This window comes from Juglans microcarpa x Juglans regia, chromosome 5S (assembly GCF_004785595.1).
Source record: "Juglans microcarpa x Juglans regia isolate MS1-56 chromosome 5S, Jm3101_v1.0, whole genome shotgun sequence".
In the NCBI taxonomy this organism is placed as follows: domain Eukaryota; kingdom Viridiplantae; phylum Streptophyta; class Magnoliopsida; order Fagales; family Juglandaceae; genus Juglans; species Juglans microcarpa x Juglans regia.
Window position 1 is genome coordinate 13,836,200 of NC_054603.1, and position 18,677 is coordinate 13,854,876.

Genomic DNA, 18,677 nt, shown 5'->3' on the forward strand with positions numbered 1-18,677 from the left:
ATTATAAACTAGTACAAAAGTGGAAAATTCCAACAACCCTTTATGACTTAAAAACAGTATGAAAGAGGGAAAAATCTCCACAACATAACTTAAAAATCACTTTCTAAATGAGAAATGAAATATTATCATAAAAGGCAAAAATATCTAAAAATGGATAGTTGAATGGGAAAACAACTAATTTTGGCTTAAAAATGATGCACACCGTGCACGCCGAAAAGAGCTTTCCGAATTAGGATCATATGCACAATTCTGATACCCATAGTCAAAGTTATGGCCAAATTATAGACACGTGCTCAAAACTACCGCAAATCAAGGAGAGATCATTGTTTCTTGCTGCACTTGCGCTGATCTTCCGTCTAGAGGTAGTTTAGCGCCATTAACATGCAACCTGACAACTTAGCATCATAATGAGTGAAGGAAATCCTCTTCTACATGGCGTGATGTGAGAATTGACATAAATATTAATATTGATGTTGATGAGGAGACCAATGCAATTGCATATGAGATGAAGAACGCCAAAAAGCAGTTGCTTCTTAATAAAATAGGAGTACCTAGTTCTTGATTGTTTGTGACGACCTCAAACCCCCACTTGGGATGTAGCGGAGACTTGGAGCGTTGGGACATGCAACGCATAGTTACATACCCCCATTCATGACAGTTAATATGCAATGCATTTCTGATATGCAATAATCGCAGCGAAATAAGGGTGACCATAACTCATGCCAGAATAAACTAAAACATCTCAATAGAATTAATAACCATCATAAGTTTAGACTTAAATATAGCATATCCTTAATACAATATTCTTAAAGCCAAGTTTCAACAATTAAATCAACTCTCTCATACACTCTATCGTATGCAGAGTTAGTGATATGAACATCTAAATCAGATCTAATCTCCTCTCCAGGTCTGACTCCTCCTCAACCAATCGTATCCATTGGTCCATCCTGGTCGGTCTGCTCCAGTCATGATATAAGTTCTACCATTCCGGGGGGAATGGTAGTGGGACTACCACAATGAGATTCCTTGAAATATCAATAAGTTAACAACTAACTTGCACAAAAATAAATTAAACATGATAAATGATAAATATGAAATGCATGCTATGTAGAAAATCAGTATTTGCCTCACATCTAGATTCCTCAACATTCTCAGAAAAACTTTGATGCATATTCTCTTACAGAGAATATTTTTCAATTCAACTTTAAAAAACATAACATTTCATTAGAGCATTAAGGCATATTAACTATGATGGAAGCCCATCCCGGAAGGGCCCGAACCAAGGAAAGCCCAACCACGGAGCTCGGATTGAAAGGAGGGAGCTAAAGATCCTGGGCCATAGACTTAAAGATTGAGCGCTCAACACATTCCAGAAAGGCCCGAGTTCAAAGGGGCCAAGTTACGGAATTACCAGCAAGGGAGGAAGTTGGGAGCCCAGGGTGAGAGGATCGTGAAGCGAGTGCAAACCAACCGGGGTGGCCTGTTAACGCCAGGCTCGGGAGCATCAGAGGCAACGTCCCGGGGGTCGGTGAATTGACAAGCCAAATCACTTGGTCGGATGCACGCCTACGTTCAGACAGCGGCACGCGCCCGGTCCCAGGGTCACAGATCCAACCCTTGCCAGTATCAGAGAATTTGGCGCGCGACGGCACATTTCGCATATAAAGGACGGTTTGCCCACGATCTGGCACTCACCTGCATGGTAGGGAGTTGGTGGCATGCAACGGCCCATTCTGCAAACAAAGGACGGCTCGCCCGCTATCTGATGCACACTGGCATGGCAGGGAAGTGGCGGTCAGACAGACCTAACACGACTGAAGTGGCACGATCTCCCGCTATGCCACGAACTGACACCTACTGGAGCAACAGAGAATGAGTGGTGGCAGGCCTGACGCCTGACACGCCATGATCTCCCTCAACGGAAGAACCCAAATCAGGTATAAATAAGGGAGAAGCCTTCTACGGGGGACTCTCGACTCAATCTGTCTAATAATCTTACCATGCTTTGTATTTCTCTCTTCTTGGCCAAAGACTAACCCATTGACTTAGGCATCGGAGTGACCCTGGAAGTCACAGAGCCTCATTTCCTTCTTAGTTACAGGCGACGTGCAACTTGGGCTTTACGGAACTATTCGGGCTGTGAAACAAGATATCTATAGTGGCGCCATCTGTGTGATTGATTTTTCCATAAAAGCGTGTATTTCGCATGCCGACAGCGACGCGATCCCAGGCTACGAGAAGGGAAGATCACGAGGAAGAAACGATGGAAGCGCGACTCGCAAGCATGGAGGAGACCATCAGAAAACTGACGGATGAGGCGGGGATGCTCCGCCAGGAGAACGCAGCCCTCAAGTTCGCCAACGAGGAGTTGGCGGGAGGGGCAGAACCAAGCGGCAACGAGTAGGAGGATTCGCGGAAGGTTCCGGCGGATACTGTGGCGGAAAAAGAAAGGCGCGAAATGCACCTCAAAATCGGAGAGCTGGGGGACAAATGTGCAGAAATGGAAAAGAAGATAGCCACCCCATCAACTGTAGACCAGCTACTCATCAGCTCCGACCTCCCGTACAGTGAAGGAATTTTGGCTATTCCCCTTCCTCCCAAGTTTAAAGTTCCCCAGATGGAAGCGTACGACGGGTCCAAAGACCCGCTGGAGCACCAGGAAACATTCAAAGCCCACATGACCTTACATGGCTTCCTGGGAGAGGTCGCCTGTCGAGCTTTCCTGCTAACTCTGAAGGGAGCAGCCTGGAGCTAGTTTAGGGCGTTGTCATCAAGAACTATAGGGAGCTTCGAGGAGCTTGCCTGTCTATTCATGATGCAATTCCTGGCCAGCCTAAGAGGAGACGCCTTGCGGCGTACCTCTTAACGGTCAACAGAGAGACGGCCAAAATCTGAAGTCGTATCTCTCGCGATTCAATCGGGAACGCATGACCACAGACGATAAAGACGAGAAGATCACGTTAGCGGCACTCCTGGGAGGTATTTGGCCGTTGAATCCGTTCATGTCTGAAATAGCACGGAAGACCCCCACCACGCTGAGAGAGTTCATGGACTAGGTTGATGAGTTCATTAATGCAGAAGACACCCTGGAGGCCCTGAAAGCCCTGCGAAGGTCTGAGGTGGAGCAGGCCGGTATAAAGGTGTCAGGGCAACGACCCAATCGTGACAACTGTGGAGGAGAAAGGGGGTGAGTGTCGGATGTGAAGAGAAAGAGAGAAGCACCAACTCGGACCCAGTGAGCAAGCTGCGCCCACGTCGTGGCAATGGAAGGGAACCATCGCTTGGGTTCCAAAGGAGAACATCCTCAGGAGGTTGAGAGCCGCCCGTACTGTGAGTATCACATGAATAACCGATGCAGCATGCGCGACTGCTACGCCTTGAAGAAAATTAAAGAAAAAGAACAGAAGAATCGGGCGAGTCGGTCGGGGAATGAAACGGACCGGCCCAAAGGTAGGCGTCCAAATTTTTGGCAGGGGGAAGTCCCAAAAAGGCAAGGGGCTAGAGGCGAAAGGTGAAGGACTCAAGAGGAGGCTTGGAGGAGAGGTGTGGAGAAATGAGAGAGTGAATGAGGTATTTATAGGGATTAAGAGGGGAGGGGAACATTGGCCTTGGCTAAAGGAGGGCTTGGTGATTGGTTGAATGGGTGGTGGAGTGTGGTGGTGAGGTTTCCAGCTTGTTTCATCACTTGTGCAGGTGAATAGTGCATTAACCCCTCATGATTTCTTCGTCTCAGGTGCTATGTCGGTGTAGGAGTTGCCATGGTGTGAAAAAAAGAAAAGAAAAACAAGCATGAAGTCATGCCATGATGCCTTCAGGTTGTATTCTAAAAATCTGGATAGATTTTCATCTCTTGCTTGCATCACTTTTGTTTTTTCTCAATGACTAATTTGTGCAGGTATCAAGAAACTCCTTGAAGGCTTTTTTAGGTGGTAGATGGTGGAAGATTGACTGCCAAGTGCTCAAGTGTGTGCAGCTCATGGAAGAGGGTGAAGTGAGGTTGCCGAGTGATGTTTAGTGCAAAAGCCATTTGGTTTGGCTTCTTTGAGGGATGACTTGGGTCAAATTTCCCATGATGACTTTGAGGGGCTCTTGGGGATTGGAGGGAAGGGGTGGTGGCATGTGGGAATGGCTCAAGAAAGAGTAGAAATTCAAATAAAATACAATCCCACTCGGTTGCTTCAACTAAGTTTCAAATGGAATTGGTTGGGGCTATGGTCCCGTTACTTGGGGGATTTTCACCCAAGGCTTGGTCTGGTTCATAAGAAATGAAATGATGTGTGATTGGTGAAATTATTCATGAAAATATGATGGAAATAGCGTGCGCTAGGGGGCTGATTTGGAGCAATGCACATGAAGGTGCACGTGTACCGATTGGTGGTGATTGTGCATTGACATGTCTTTGCCTCTATTGATATGTATTGGATCAAGATTTAACTTCTAATTTGGTGTAAGAATGATGAAAAAAATAATAAACTCCAGATTAAAAATGAGGAAAAAATTTAAAGGAAAATTAAGCTTAAAACATGGGTTAGAGATCACTAATCATCTGTAAGTTGATTAATGCCCTTAACTCAAGTTGAAATCTTATGGTCAAATGAAAACCTTTGGGGCGTGTGGCACTTCTTTAGCTTGAGGGAAACCAATGGTATGATTTATGTGAGTTTCAATTAGAAATATAAAAATAGAAAACAAGGCTTTTGGGCCTTATGGGGCTTGTAAGGCCTCTTAAGTAAGTCTCCTAGATATGGGCTTTTGGTGTGGTTTGAAGAGTAGACCTTATGTCAAGATTTGAGGGCTCATATAAGGCTTTAGAGGCCAACTAAGATTGGGTCAAAAAAGTATGTCTTTCTAAGATTGGGCATTAAAGCATTTACTATCACCAAGGCCCAAAGGCTTTGAGTCTTTCTCATACTTGGGCCTAATTTCTAAGACTCTTAAAAAAGGCCTATCACTCCATAAAATTTAATAGGTCTTGGCTTATAACACCTATTCTTGGTCCAACACATCCATGGTGATTGAGAGCCTTAATTAAACACTCTTGGACTCATACCTAAAACCATCCATACTTAGCTTTTTACTTAACCCAATAATAATGCCAAGTGTCACTCCACCATTGGCTTTATGGCTAATAATCTAAAATAAATTACTAGAACCCTTCCAAAAATTCTAGCTAAACTCAAAGTGTGATTGTTAAGCTAAGAATAATCCAAAAACGTTCCAAAAAAAAATTACTAACTAAAATTAAGGGAGCTAATAGCTAAGTCTTAACGGACTTTTTAAGCGGGGTGTTACATAAAGTGAGATCAAGAATGACGTCCGTACATACCATACAAATTAATCAGTGGAAATAGAAGCAACATGCAAGGATATCAATGCACTAAGGAGGTGACACGTTCAAAAGGAGTGACGGAGTATAGATAAGACAGCATATTTCTACATCTGTGCAAAGCTGCCATGTAAAGAGGCGTGATCGATCCGTTACTAACGCGAATCAGCGGAAGTTCATTGTTCTTATTCACCATCTCCTCAGCAATTGCCACGATTCCTGATGTAGTTGCGGAGCAAATGGCTGTATGCTTTTGTTTATTTTTATTCCTAAGTCGCTGGGTTTCATCCGTTTTACCATTTCTATTACAAAATCGGTGCGCTCGGCTTTAGCCGCGATGTGAAGAACTGTATCCTTCTGTCTTGTTATGGGATATGTAATAGCATTTGGATATTTATCAAACACATCCTTAGCAGTTGGCCAATCACCATTTAGGGCAGCTTGATAGAGACGAACATAAATGTCAAGGAAATGAAATCTCCTTGTCCCTTTAATTTTGTTCTTGGCTAGAATAAGTAATCACAAAATTTAACGAGTAATGCTTGGGACAAGCCCTAAATGTACAAGCCATGTGCAAGCATTTTGTAAAAAAGTAGGTCCCATAATAAAAAAAAATTAAAATTTTCATACTTTCCATAGTAGTGTCTACTTTTTTACAAAAGACCTACGTAAAATTTATATATTTTGGACATGTATATATCAGTATTCAAATTCTTTGGTGTGTATCCATGCACTTATAATGTCATTTTTCTGTGTCATGAACGAGTGCATTTTCTCTAATTACAGAAGTTTGAATTATATTTCTAATATTCGAATGCAGAGTAAAGTGGACGATTAAAGTTCAAACTTATCATCTCTGCTATGATTTAATATATAATCATCCATTATATCTAAAATGTTTGAGTAGAACCATCACACTCATTTTGAAAGAAGTGAGTAAATACAGGACTTAGGGCTGTAAGTAATTCGGTCCGGACCGACAAAACCGACCGAACTGAACTTTTCAGACCGGGATGAATTATAGACGGGTTGGTCTCAGTCCCAAAATATGTGGACCGATGACATTCGTTCCTATCCCAGGGTCTACAGATTTTGGACCGAATTGGACCGAACCCCTATATATATTTTTTAAAAATATTTTTACTAATTTAATATATTATTTTTATATAGTAATTATATCAGTTAATGATGTAATTTTTATCTAATTTATTATCATTGACCATATAAAATATAAAATAATATATGCTATCAATTAATAATAAATCTTAAATCCTGTGATAATTTATGTCATTTTATTTAAATAGTCAATATATCATACATTCATACATACTTTACTGATCACACTTAATTAAAATAATTAGATAATTTTTTTTATAAATGCCTAAGTTGTAAGCAAGCATGAATAATCTATGTACAATGAAATTATTTGATATTCATTAACATTGGCTCGAGCAGAGTGTTGAACGTGGCGCGAACGAACACTGGGGTTTGTGTCTCGCTCAAGCCCATTGTCGCGCGAGATTCAAGCGAACTCACGGGTTGAGCTTTGCTCGAGCCCACTGTTGAGCGCACCTCGACCAAACTCACGGTTTGAGCTTCGTTCGAGGGATAGTCGAGCAAACTCACTGTTTCTCGATTTTTTAGCTCTAAAACCAGTCTCCACCTCAACAATTAATAATTACACACTTTAAAGAGTAAAGTCTAAGTTAGTAAGTAGTAACTATAAATATCATAAATGTAACACCCAGGTCTAGTAGGGCCTAGCCTTTACATATATATATATATATATGTACGTGTGTGTAGAGACTAATTTAGGACCCAATGACCTGAGCCCAAAACCTTTATTAATGCCATTTACTCCGTTCCATCCACGACATTTTTCTTTTCCTCCCAAACTAGGGCTGCACATATGAAAATAGAATCTCATACTCACTCCCTTTTTAAGCCCTTAAGAACGTTGTTAGCTATCACGGTAGATCTCTCCTAATTGCAATACCATGGAACTGCTCTCAACCACCATCACATAGCCCCATCACCCCACACCAGTCTGACGGTTTCTCATCCTCGTTCCTTCTCCCCCACGTCTCCACGTCCAGCAAGTACTCAATGGACACGGCAACACACCACAACCGATGTGACCTGTAGGAAAATCAACTCGGTCGCTCAATTTCTTCCCACAGCCCACGACAAAACAGCAGTTCCTAGGTTTCTCTCCAGAGAGTGTTCTCTCTGTCAGCCACAGTAAGGCCACCTGCATCCTTCCAAAAAAAAAAAAAAAAAAACACCCCCACACAGAACACATGAATTAGCGTCTATAGTGTAACGCCCCGTCCCTGAGGGTCCGGAGAGTTAACTCATGTTACTTGATAATTAACTCCACACTACTAATATACTTCCAAAAGCTCCAAATCAAACGTAAACACTTCCAATTTAAATAATCACACAAAATCATTGAACAAATCCTCAATATAGTAACCCAAAAAAATATATCAACTTCTCTACAAGTCACTTAAACTCACATTGCAACAATATAATGATACTCTAAATTTCCAACATTATAAAGAAATTTTGATTCAAACTAATTTCCTCAATATAATCAATTCTTTAAAATACCACGTCATCAAAACACAATAAAATTTCTTAACAATAATTGCCAATACTCATCAAAACTTTCTATTCTTAAGTCATCTCACCCAATACTTCATAGTCTTGATCTTCAGTTGAAATGTCCAAAATCATCTGAAAATATTGGAGATTAGGGGGTGAGTTATCAAAAACTCAGTAAGCAGAGAACATATACTAGTATGTAAACATGAGCGTTTATCAAAATTCAGAATGCAGGACAAAATATTTTCTTTCAGAATGCAGAGTCAGAATACTTGTTTTCAGAATGCAGAATCGAAACTTTTTACCAAAAATATAAGAGCGAAACTCTCAGAAAACATTCTTATTCAAAATTCCCTTGGCATATCATAACTGAAACATCATATCGGAACATAATTTCATATTTAACCCCCGTAGTAGGGTTGTGCATTCTGCGGAAAGCCAAGTAGAACATAAATCACCATGAATATCAAAGCGATTGCACTCAGAACAAAAAACCACTATTATATCCCGTGGTGGGCAAGAGGTCACTATTGTATACCGTGACAGGGCTAGAAGTCACTATTGTATCCCATGACATGGTCAAATGTCACTATTATATCCCGTGACAGGGCCATATATCAAAGTAAAGCATAATCAGAGTCAGAACAGAATCAGAATCAAAGTTAGAATCAGAGTCAGAACAGAAGGAACGTCATGCCAAAGGTTTTCCAGATGTCAAATCATTCCAAAACAGAGTACTGAACAAATTTAGATCATTTCACATTTTTCAAAACAGATTCAGAATATCTTTACGTCACATGCAAAAATTATAAATTTTCATATTCGCTCATATTTTTTTGAGTTCAATAATAGAATGTCAAAAATAAGCTCATGTCTATACCAGTCATACCGGAAAATATTTTATTCTTATACAGAATCTCATGAGCAATGCAGATCAAATAGTTGAGATCATTTAACATTTCTTTTCAAAACACAACATGCACATTTTCAAAATTGACCTCAGTCCATTTTATTTTTATGTAAAGTCTAGCATAAGAACCTCGCTTATCTGGACTTCTTAGCTTATTCAGAAATTCTCCACAACAATACTGAACAATTGTCAATCATCACCTATAAAAATTCATGTAACTTAAATAAATCTCTAATGAACAGATAAATCTCATATTATACCTGAAGTACCTATTTTAATTCCTAAAAACTTAAAATTCTCTTAACTCTAAATATTATCCCTTTCTAAATTCATCAATATCCACCATAACCAACGTTAAACTCAAAACACCAATATTTAAATCCGAAACAACCAACCAGACTGTAGAAGATTTGTTAGTGCAAATATATACTTAAATTTCAATAAATTATTTAGGAAATTACTTACAATACTAAAATATAATTTTCGAAAGATCACGGAGATGCATGAGGTGGCGGCACAGCCACACAACAGTGCAAAATGCACTATGGCCGTGGGTATCAAAATGCTAGATTTTGAACGAGGACAAACGAAGATTTGAGATTACTAGGGAATGGCTTAGAAGTGTTGATGAAACTAATGGTGGTGGTAGTTGGCCGTGGGTGGTGGCATCGGCGGCGGTTGGAGGGCAAAAAGCTTAAATCGGAAATGGAGATGGATGGGCTTTACCAGTGGCGGATTTGGGCTGAGGAAGGGTCGGTTACGTGGTTGGGAGGCCTCCTGTACTGTGGTGAAAATATGGTGGCGCAACGGCGGCACTAGAGCACAAAAATTGCTTGGCTTGAAGCCGTACAGGGAGGCTAATGGCGGCGAGGGAGGAGCTGGAAACAGAGGGGGGGTGGTTGCCGGCCGGAGGGTAAGAAAATGGGATGGGCGGTGACGACCACGGACGGCGCTTGGGGTTGACAAAGCAAATAGACGGGGGAGAGGGGAGGGAGCTCGCGCACACGGGAGGAAGAAACAGAGGAAAAAGGAGGAGAAAAAGAAATATAATAAGGAAAAGAAAAAGAGGGAAAAAGAAAAATGGCAAAAGAAAAAGTGAGGGAAAGAAATGAGATTCAATCCTCACAACTTGGGTCACAAAAATGATCCAACGAAAAGAATTTCAAAACAGTAAGTTGAATAAAATAATTTAAATGCAGAGACTAGTTAAAATAAAATAATAATAAAAATCCAACAATACAATATTTTTAAAGTTCAAGATTAAACTAATTTAAAGTAAAGAACAATTTAAATGCAAAACAATAATTAATACCAAGAAACCACATCCTTAAAATTTCACAACTTAGAAATCATAAAATAAATCCAACGAAAAATCCGATAAATTTCAAACAAGAGAACCAATATTTAAAATAATTAAAATAATCTTTCAATTAAAATACACTAAAATATGGGGTATCACATGCAGCCACGGAAGGCTTCACACGGAAGCACCACCCTTGTGGGAAAAGCCAAACCGTGAGCCCAAAGCCCCGTTGTGCACCACTGCATTGCTCCCGCCACTGCCGACTAAGCTTGATTCTGAGCAGCGTTGCATGCCCTCCCACCGTCCAACTTCAGTGCATGTCCCCACCACCGCGTGAAGCCCAGTGGCTACATCTCCTAGCACCAACCACGGGACCACTGCGGAACAGCCGCACAGCACCCCCAACCACTGCCACGAATGAGCCAAGCCCGAGACACAACCCAATGTGGCGTTGCTGCACCAGATCACCCACTGCACTGCACTGCAATGCAATGCAAAGACTGCCACACTACCGAGAAACTGCCTGACAAACCACCACCACCGCCACCGTCCTTACTCCTTCACTGTAACACCCCGATCCCGGAGGTACGGAAAGTTAGCTCTTAATACTTAATATCAACTTCAATAACACAACTATAAAATCTAGAAAAATCCATAAAATATTAATTCATTTACTCAACCCAAATATATATGTTTCTTTATAGGAACAATAAAGAAATTTTTAATAACATAAATTAAAAACTCTCCAAAGACTTGAAAATATCTTTAACTCATCAAATCAAAATAACCGAAAATAATTCAATTTACTAACTACGATTCTCAAACAAGCACTTGTACCTTTATGCACTTATTCCACTACGATCATCACACGTTACTAAAACTTCCTAATCTTGTTATCCAGCTGAACCATCAAAAGTACCTGAAAAATATTTGGAGATAAGGGATGAGTTATCAACAACTCAGTAAGCAGAAAACATATACTAGTGTGTAAACATAAGCATTTATCAGAATTCAGAATGCTGAACAAAATATTTTCTTTCAGAATACAGAATCAGAATACTTGTTTTCAAAATGCAAAATCATAACATATTACCAAAAATATAAGAGTGAAACTTCCAGAAAACATTCTTAAGCAAAATTTTCTTTGGCAGAGCATAACTGAACATATTCATCTTATCTTATCATGTCAGAACGGAGACTATGTTTAACCCCCGTGGTAGGGTTGTACAAACCCCGATAGCTAACGTAGCAGAAACAAAATGTGAATCTTCCCCTCATTCATTCTCGGAGCCCCGAGTGTGCACATAGGAAAGACCACGCAGAAAACCACATTGTTTCCAAAGTGGGTGCACCAGAAACAGAAAAGTTGGTACTAACCTGAACAGAGGCTGCAGTTTTACATCGGTGGTATGGTCAGAATGGAACAGAAACAAAAACAGAATGTTATGCCAGAGGTATTCAGGAATCACATCATATCATATCAGAGTACAAAACATCTTCAAAACAGAACAGAATTAGATCACAAAAACATAATTTATGCACAAAATTACATATTCGCTCTCTTTTGCACAGTTCAAAAAACAAAATGTCAAAATTAAGCTAATGTTTACACCAGTCATGCCAGAAAAATACTTTATTCTTAAACAGAATCTCATGAGTAATGCAGAACAGATAACAGAGGTTGTTCAAATTTCTTTTCATAACAAAATATGTATACTTTTCAAAAATCAACATCAGTCCATTTTATTTTTATGCAAAGTCTAGCATAGGAACCCCGCTTACCTGGACTTCTTAGCTTTTCAGAATTTTTCTCAAAAAGTGTCGAGTAAACTATAAATCGTCACCTATAAAATAATCACGTAAATCTGTAAATTTCCAATCAATCACAAATTTAAACCATTTAAGCCTAAGCTTCTAAAATATCTATTTTAATTCTTCAATATCTAAAAAAATTCTCATAACCTTAAAATATCTCTTAATTCAAAAAAAAAAAAAAAAATCCATCTCAAAACTCAACTTCAATTAAAGACCAAGTCTGAGCTATAAAAGCTTTTGCAAAACACTAGCAGAACATAAAACCAAACCCAACCTAAAAAGAAGGCCCATCCAAAACCTATTTAAAATATACATTCAAATCTTACTTGGCTTAATGGGAAAATAGTAATCTCATAAATCTATAATCTCCCCTACCCTCTAACTTCACCTAACTAAAGCACTTAGAAACACCCATATATTTCTGAAACTCACAGGAGAGGGAAGACGTGCGACAGAAGCTCACTGTAAGGGAGGGAGGTCTCGAAGCTAGGTTGCGGTGGATGGTCGCTTTCCCGGCGGTGTTGCATTGAGAGAGAAAAAAGGCGATGAGAGAGAGAGACGGAGAGTGCGTGCGCAAGAGAAAAGGGAGCAACGTGAGAGGAACTCACCGTGTGGGCAGCGGAGAAGTAACGACAAGGCAGTTGGGAGCGGTGGAAGTGTATCCTTAGTGGCTGAGGCAACTGGCTTGGGCGGTGGCTTAAGGGCGGTGGCTTGGTTGAGCCAAGACTCCTCTATTTCGTAGGTCAAAAATAGGGGACCTACAATGGCTTGAACGGTGGCTTAGGGTAGTCCCTACGGTTGCGTGGCTCTCCCTCTTTTTCGTTGCATTGCTGTGCAGTGGGTGACAATTTCAACGTGGCAGTTTGTGGAGGCGTAGGGTTGGGTTTCAGATGGTGTGGAGTCAAGGAGGCGATGTGACTGGGTTGTTGTTTGTTGGGTGATTTCGTGCGTGGAGCTTGTGCAGTGGCTACGGTGGCTGAGCAGAGTCGCAACAGTGGGGGGGTGAGTCTGATCCGTAGGGTTGCTGCTACGGGAAGGACACTGGTGGCAGCGCCTGGGTTGTGGCTACTTGAAGGTGTGGTGCGGCGACAGTGATAAACCGAGAGAAAAGGGAGAAAAATTGAAGCGGCTAATCTAGTTTTTGGTTAAGGCTAATGAACGTGCAAATATATATATGAATGGATGATCAAAAGGAAACCCTAGAGATGAGAGAGTAGTGTGCATGCAGTGACTAAACAAACGCGAACGTGCACAACGTGGAGTCTGAAATTATTTTCACGGGCTAAGGCTCTTTAACCTGAAAAATAATTGGTCGACGACTTGGATCTTGAATGGGGTTAATGCATGGCCTTTCTTTTCTCTAAGTTTTGGACCTCAACTCAACCTAAAAAAAAAATTACACTTGTCCCATAAATTTTTCAAGTGAATATCTACTTGGCCTATTAAAAGACTCAAAACCTATTGAAAAATCATAGTCCTCCATTAAAAAAAAAATCTAGGCTCAAGGTCCATAAAAAATATACTTGTTAACCCGAAGTGGGCTTTTCTTATCTATAAACCCAAAATTTTTGTAAAGCGAGCTTGGCTTGGCTCGGGTGTTACATTCACAGCACCTTGCACATTGGAAACCACCACACTTACTCGCGGAAGACCCCTGTTTTTGCTCCTCAAAATAGAGCAGTCCACTTTCCTAGCTCTCGTTTTTGTTAGGTGCCGCAAGCCACGGCACGGGAAAGTCCAGCTCACCAGTGTTTTCGCCCTTGCCTCCCAACTTCGCTCGAGTGCCAAACCAAATTATAGAGCAAGATTTGATAAGTAACAGTCAACAAATTGGAATTTATTTATCAATAGATTTTTTTTCTTCCATTTGAACTCATTTCGATAATTCTTTTAGCTGCTTTCATAGGCGCAATTGTTGTGGCCCCTTGCATGCCTCATTCCCTCTTGGTAAGCGCCGAACCTTCCCTCACGGTTGTTCTTTCTATCTCTCATCACTCACTCACTCTCTCTCTCTCTCTCTTTCTCTCTCTCTCTCTCTCTCTCTCTCTCTCTCTCTCTCTCTCTCTCTCTCCCAGTGCCCAACTGTCGTGCTCACCACCATCTACGTCTTCCCAGCTCATGTTCGTCGTGCCTCTCCCCCTACCTCTCAGTGAGTATGGACTAATCCTTACGCATGGTTTTGAATCTGGAAGTTAATCTCAGAGTTCTTTTTTTTGTGACCATGCATGCTTTACCCCAAAGAGCCTAGGTATTGTTATTTCCCTAAACACCCCTGTCATCAGATGGTTCCATGGGGCATGCTTTTTATATTAAACTTGCTTTGCATGACTTTGGTTGAAGTATATTAAACTACATAGAAAATATTTATGTTTTCAAATTAAATTACTATATATTTTACAATTAATTTCAGTAGTAAATAATAAAATTTTATTTTGTTCTAAATGCTTTAAAATCGATTTATGTATATTTTACTAAATGAGTTTTTCATTGTTTATATTATTTGAATTTGATATCATTATTTTATTAAGTTGTAATTTGTATGTGTAGATCGGCTTTTGTAATTTAGAAACTATTGGAACATTTTTAAATGGGCAACTTCATATGTGCTGGATGTTTAAATTGGAGTTGTTGTATTTTACAAAAACTATGTTAACGATTTTTATGGGATTTTATTTTATTGTAATAAGAAATTAATGTATTATTTTAAATTTGGTTATGTTTAGTATTTTTAAATTAGGCATAATTTTACTTGAGTAAATATATTAGTTCATAGAAAATATTTAAAGACTTTAATTATATTATCTGGTATTAATTTTATAATTTGATTTTGGTAGTAAATATTATGATATCTGTAAATTTTTGTACATATGATATGAAAATGATTTGGATATGTTTTTTATCAAATGGAAATGATATGAATATATTCAGCATGTGGTTTGATATGATATGAATATGAAAAACATTTGGCATACTTATCTGTTTTGATTTTGATTCTGAATATGGTTCTGATATGATGATACTGGTTCACGTTATATGATTGGTACCAACATAATATGATATGATATGAGTGCACTTACTTTGGAAATAAAGTAGTCTTTTATGTATTATTTCTTGTATGCACACTCGGGGCTCCGAGTTTGAAAAAGAGAAAGTTTCACAATATGATACTGTCTGGTTTGGCAACCAGGGATAGTACAATCCTACCACGAGGGTTAAACATGGTATATAATATGATACGATACGATACGATATGATATGATAAGATGAAGATGTTCAGTTATATTATGCCAAAGTGTTTTTGAATATGAACAGGATCTTTGAATATGTACAGTTGGTTTTTGAGTATGAAAAGATTAAAAAGTCACTCTAATTTTCTGATAATGCATTTCTAAGATCTGTATATGAAATTGAAATGTTTTGTTTCTGCATAGCAAACTTTCTGAAAAGGCTTATGTTTACATACTCGTATATATTCTCTACTTACTGAGTTGTTGATAACTCATCCCTTATCTCCACAATATTTTTAAGATATTTTTGATAATTTAGCAGAGGTTCAAGAATAGGAAGCATGGGTAAGGCTTTGTGAGTATAGTCTATTAAATACAAAGAGGGTACTTGTTATTGGAGAATTTTAGTGAATAGTTTCATTTTGCTTTGTTGACTTAGTACTTTGGGAAAGTTGGCATTTATTTTGACACTTCGTCTTATTCTTAGTTATTTATTTTGGAGTAGATGGTTTAAAGCAATAAGGTCTATGGGTAAATAAGGAATTAGAGTTTATATTTGTATAGTGAGATATGATTTTAAGTGTTAAGAGGTAACTCTTCGACCCATCCAGGACTGGGGCATTACAATAAATATAATTATAGTAAAATATTTTTTTAATGAGTTAGTTACATAATTCACATTAATAAATTACTTAATTTTAATTTAGAAATTTAAATAATTTTTTTTAATTTATTTGAAGAAAAAGCTGTAAAAATAATAAAAAAAATTAGGCTAGACCGGACCGATAGCTACCAGTTCGGTCTAGATCCCACTCTTTTACAAAATGAGTGTGCGACGTTTGCATAACTCATGACCGTATCTAGCATTATTCTTTAAATTAACAATGAACTAAATCAATCAAAGTAGAAAAAAAATCAGTACATACCTCAGTTTTTGTAACGAAGGGGAAACTTATTTTAAAAACATCTTCAAAATCTAAAAGCATTACAGGTGTAAGTAATCACCTTAAATCCACTATAAAAAATTAATTCGTTACAACCAAAATATAGAAATACTTACAAGACCCTTGAAATAACTAAATCTGACTAGCAACACCCCCAATTATCCCACTCAATCTCTACACCCAGGTAGCTCAGGACCACAGGCCGTTCAATTAAATAAATCTTCTGATTTTTCACCAAGATTTCTTCAAACATAATTGCGAAGTACGAGTACATGATTAGTATAAATTTTTACCATACAGATTAATGCATGAATTTATGGACTGCTGAAACGTGGGGAAAGAGGTTCACTATTAAGTTATTATTTACTTTAAACATTATATAAAAGATTGTTTTTTTTTTAATTTTTAATTTTATAAGCTGAGCACATTCCTTCATTAAAAGAGGTCATTACAAAGTTGACTTGAAAAAAAGTCAATTACAAACGTTAATCGCTTCCCAGCACAATTCCGTGACTAGCATGGTCTACTTTAGACGGCTAATCTCTAATGACCTAGGTCTAAGAGATAGCACAACTCTGACCACAACAGAGATAACAAAACCCCCTACCCTGAGTTAGCGGAGTAGGGTGCACCAAACCCCACCAAAGCACCGACTAAGCGGAGGGGGGACCCCCCTTCAGACTAAGGTCCGAAGGGATGATGTTTTTTATTTTTATTTTTCTAAAAAGTAAAGACATACAGAGGAGAAAATACAAAGGGAAAACATTGCTAAAAACAAAAAAAAAACAAAAAACAAAAAAGAAACAAAAACAAAAAACAAAACAAAACACAAAGAGGCTACAGTGGCGCGTGTAGAACATGCGCCACTTTGGGAGGAAGGCCGACGGTCGATTTTGAAAGTCCCAAAGTCACAGGCCCCAAAAATGCCACGCGTGGCGTTGTCAGAAGGCTCCTCAGTGGCGCATGAGAGCCACGTGCCAACAGCTCTGAAGCTTCAACCCGCGCGTGCGGGCTACGCACCACTCCGTTTGGTGCCACGTTCTGTGATCTTGAAGATTGGCAGCTGGGCAACACCAAGGTAGGGCGCATGTAGGCTTTTGGTCGTCGGAAGGTCCCAGATCTGCGATCCTCCCTTATTTTGGCCTGAAAAAACACAAACAAAAACCAAACACTATACAGGAACAAAACCAAACAAAGGAGAAGGGAGGGAGGAGGGAGGTCTAGCCGGATTTGGTTTTTGAAGAGTTTGGAGAGAAGGGAGAGAGTGTCGAGAGTGCATCATATATAAAAGGTAGTGAGAGAGAGTAAAATGCTAAATGATGTCAACAAAGTCAAGGTTCACCATGTATGTATAATATAGACATATATACACACTAATAGATGAAACAATGTTGACGTCTTAATTTGTAGAGAACGATCGACATGATTACTGACCAGAAATATTAAGTCAGTCAAGTAAATATACCATTTTAAGACCTCATTTATTTTGGATCGAAGTCTGGTAGAGTACGTTCATGTCCACGCTAATTTTGGGATCTCGAGTGAGGAAATATATATATATATATATACACACACACACGTAAAAAACAAAAATGTTGTACGATCCATGAAGTCTATCTCTCTCGAAATTAATTAACTTCTTGTAATTTGTTTGTTCCAACAAAACCCAAGAACCCTTCATATGGAGGTGTTATTCTAACAATAGGACTTGGGCTAGCTGTGAATTCCAGCAAATTCTCGGTTGTCAAGGTACATAGACAACACATAGTTTAATTAATTATTCTCATGTTTTGTTTAGTACAGGAGTGTATATATAGCCTTATTTTCATAGCTTGTATAGATTGAAAGGATAATTTCAGTTTTTTATAACTTACTTTGGATTTTTGTCACCCCCAAGTAATGTTTTTGGTACATGGTATTCCTATGAAAGTGAGGTTTATTTATAATAAAATTAGGGGTATCGTTCCTCTTCCTTGGAAAAAAAAAAATCGTCTTTTTTATCTCTAAAATTAGTCCACATTTTCTATTTGTCGGTGTCACAAGTACTAATAGTTTACTTATAAAAAAAATGTGTCACAAGTACTATTATTCTTCCATAGCCGCAGAGGGATAAAAATTATTTGCAACTTTGAGCTTCAGTAGTTATTAGCTAGTCTGATAAATATATTTTCAGGAATGCTTTGGAACGGTCAGGTTGTTTTTAGACCTTTAACAACCTCCAATGATAAGGTTCCATCTCAACATTGCATAAGTTAAAGCCATGAGGAGCACCGCATGAGATTGCTAGCTAGAATTAAAAGCCCTGTGAACGAATTGCTTCCCATTCCCTCTTCTACTAGACGTGTTGTGCTTGTTGCTTCCAGTAGTTGTTGCCACCACTATCGAACCATTGCTAGCAGTTCGACATAGCTAATTCGTCGTCCTACACAGCCAGTGTATTTTATGGCCCATTTTGAATGTCTTTTATGCCATCCTTGTAAACTGTTTTGATACTCTGTATTATTTTGATATAACATTTGAAAACCTTTGGCATGGTGTACTGGTT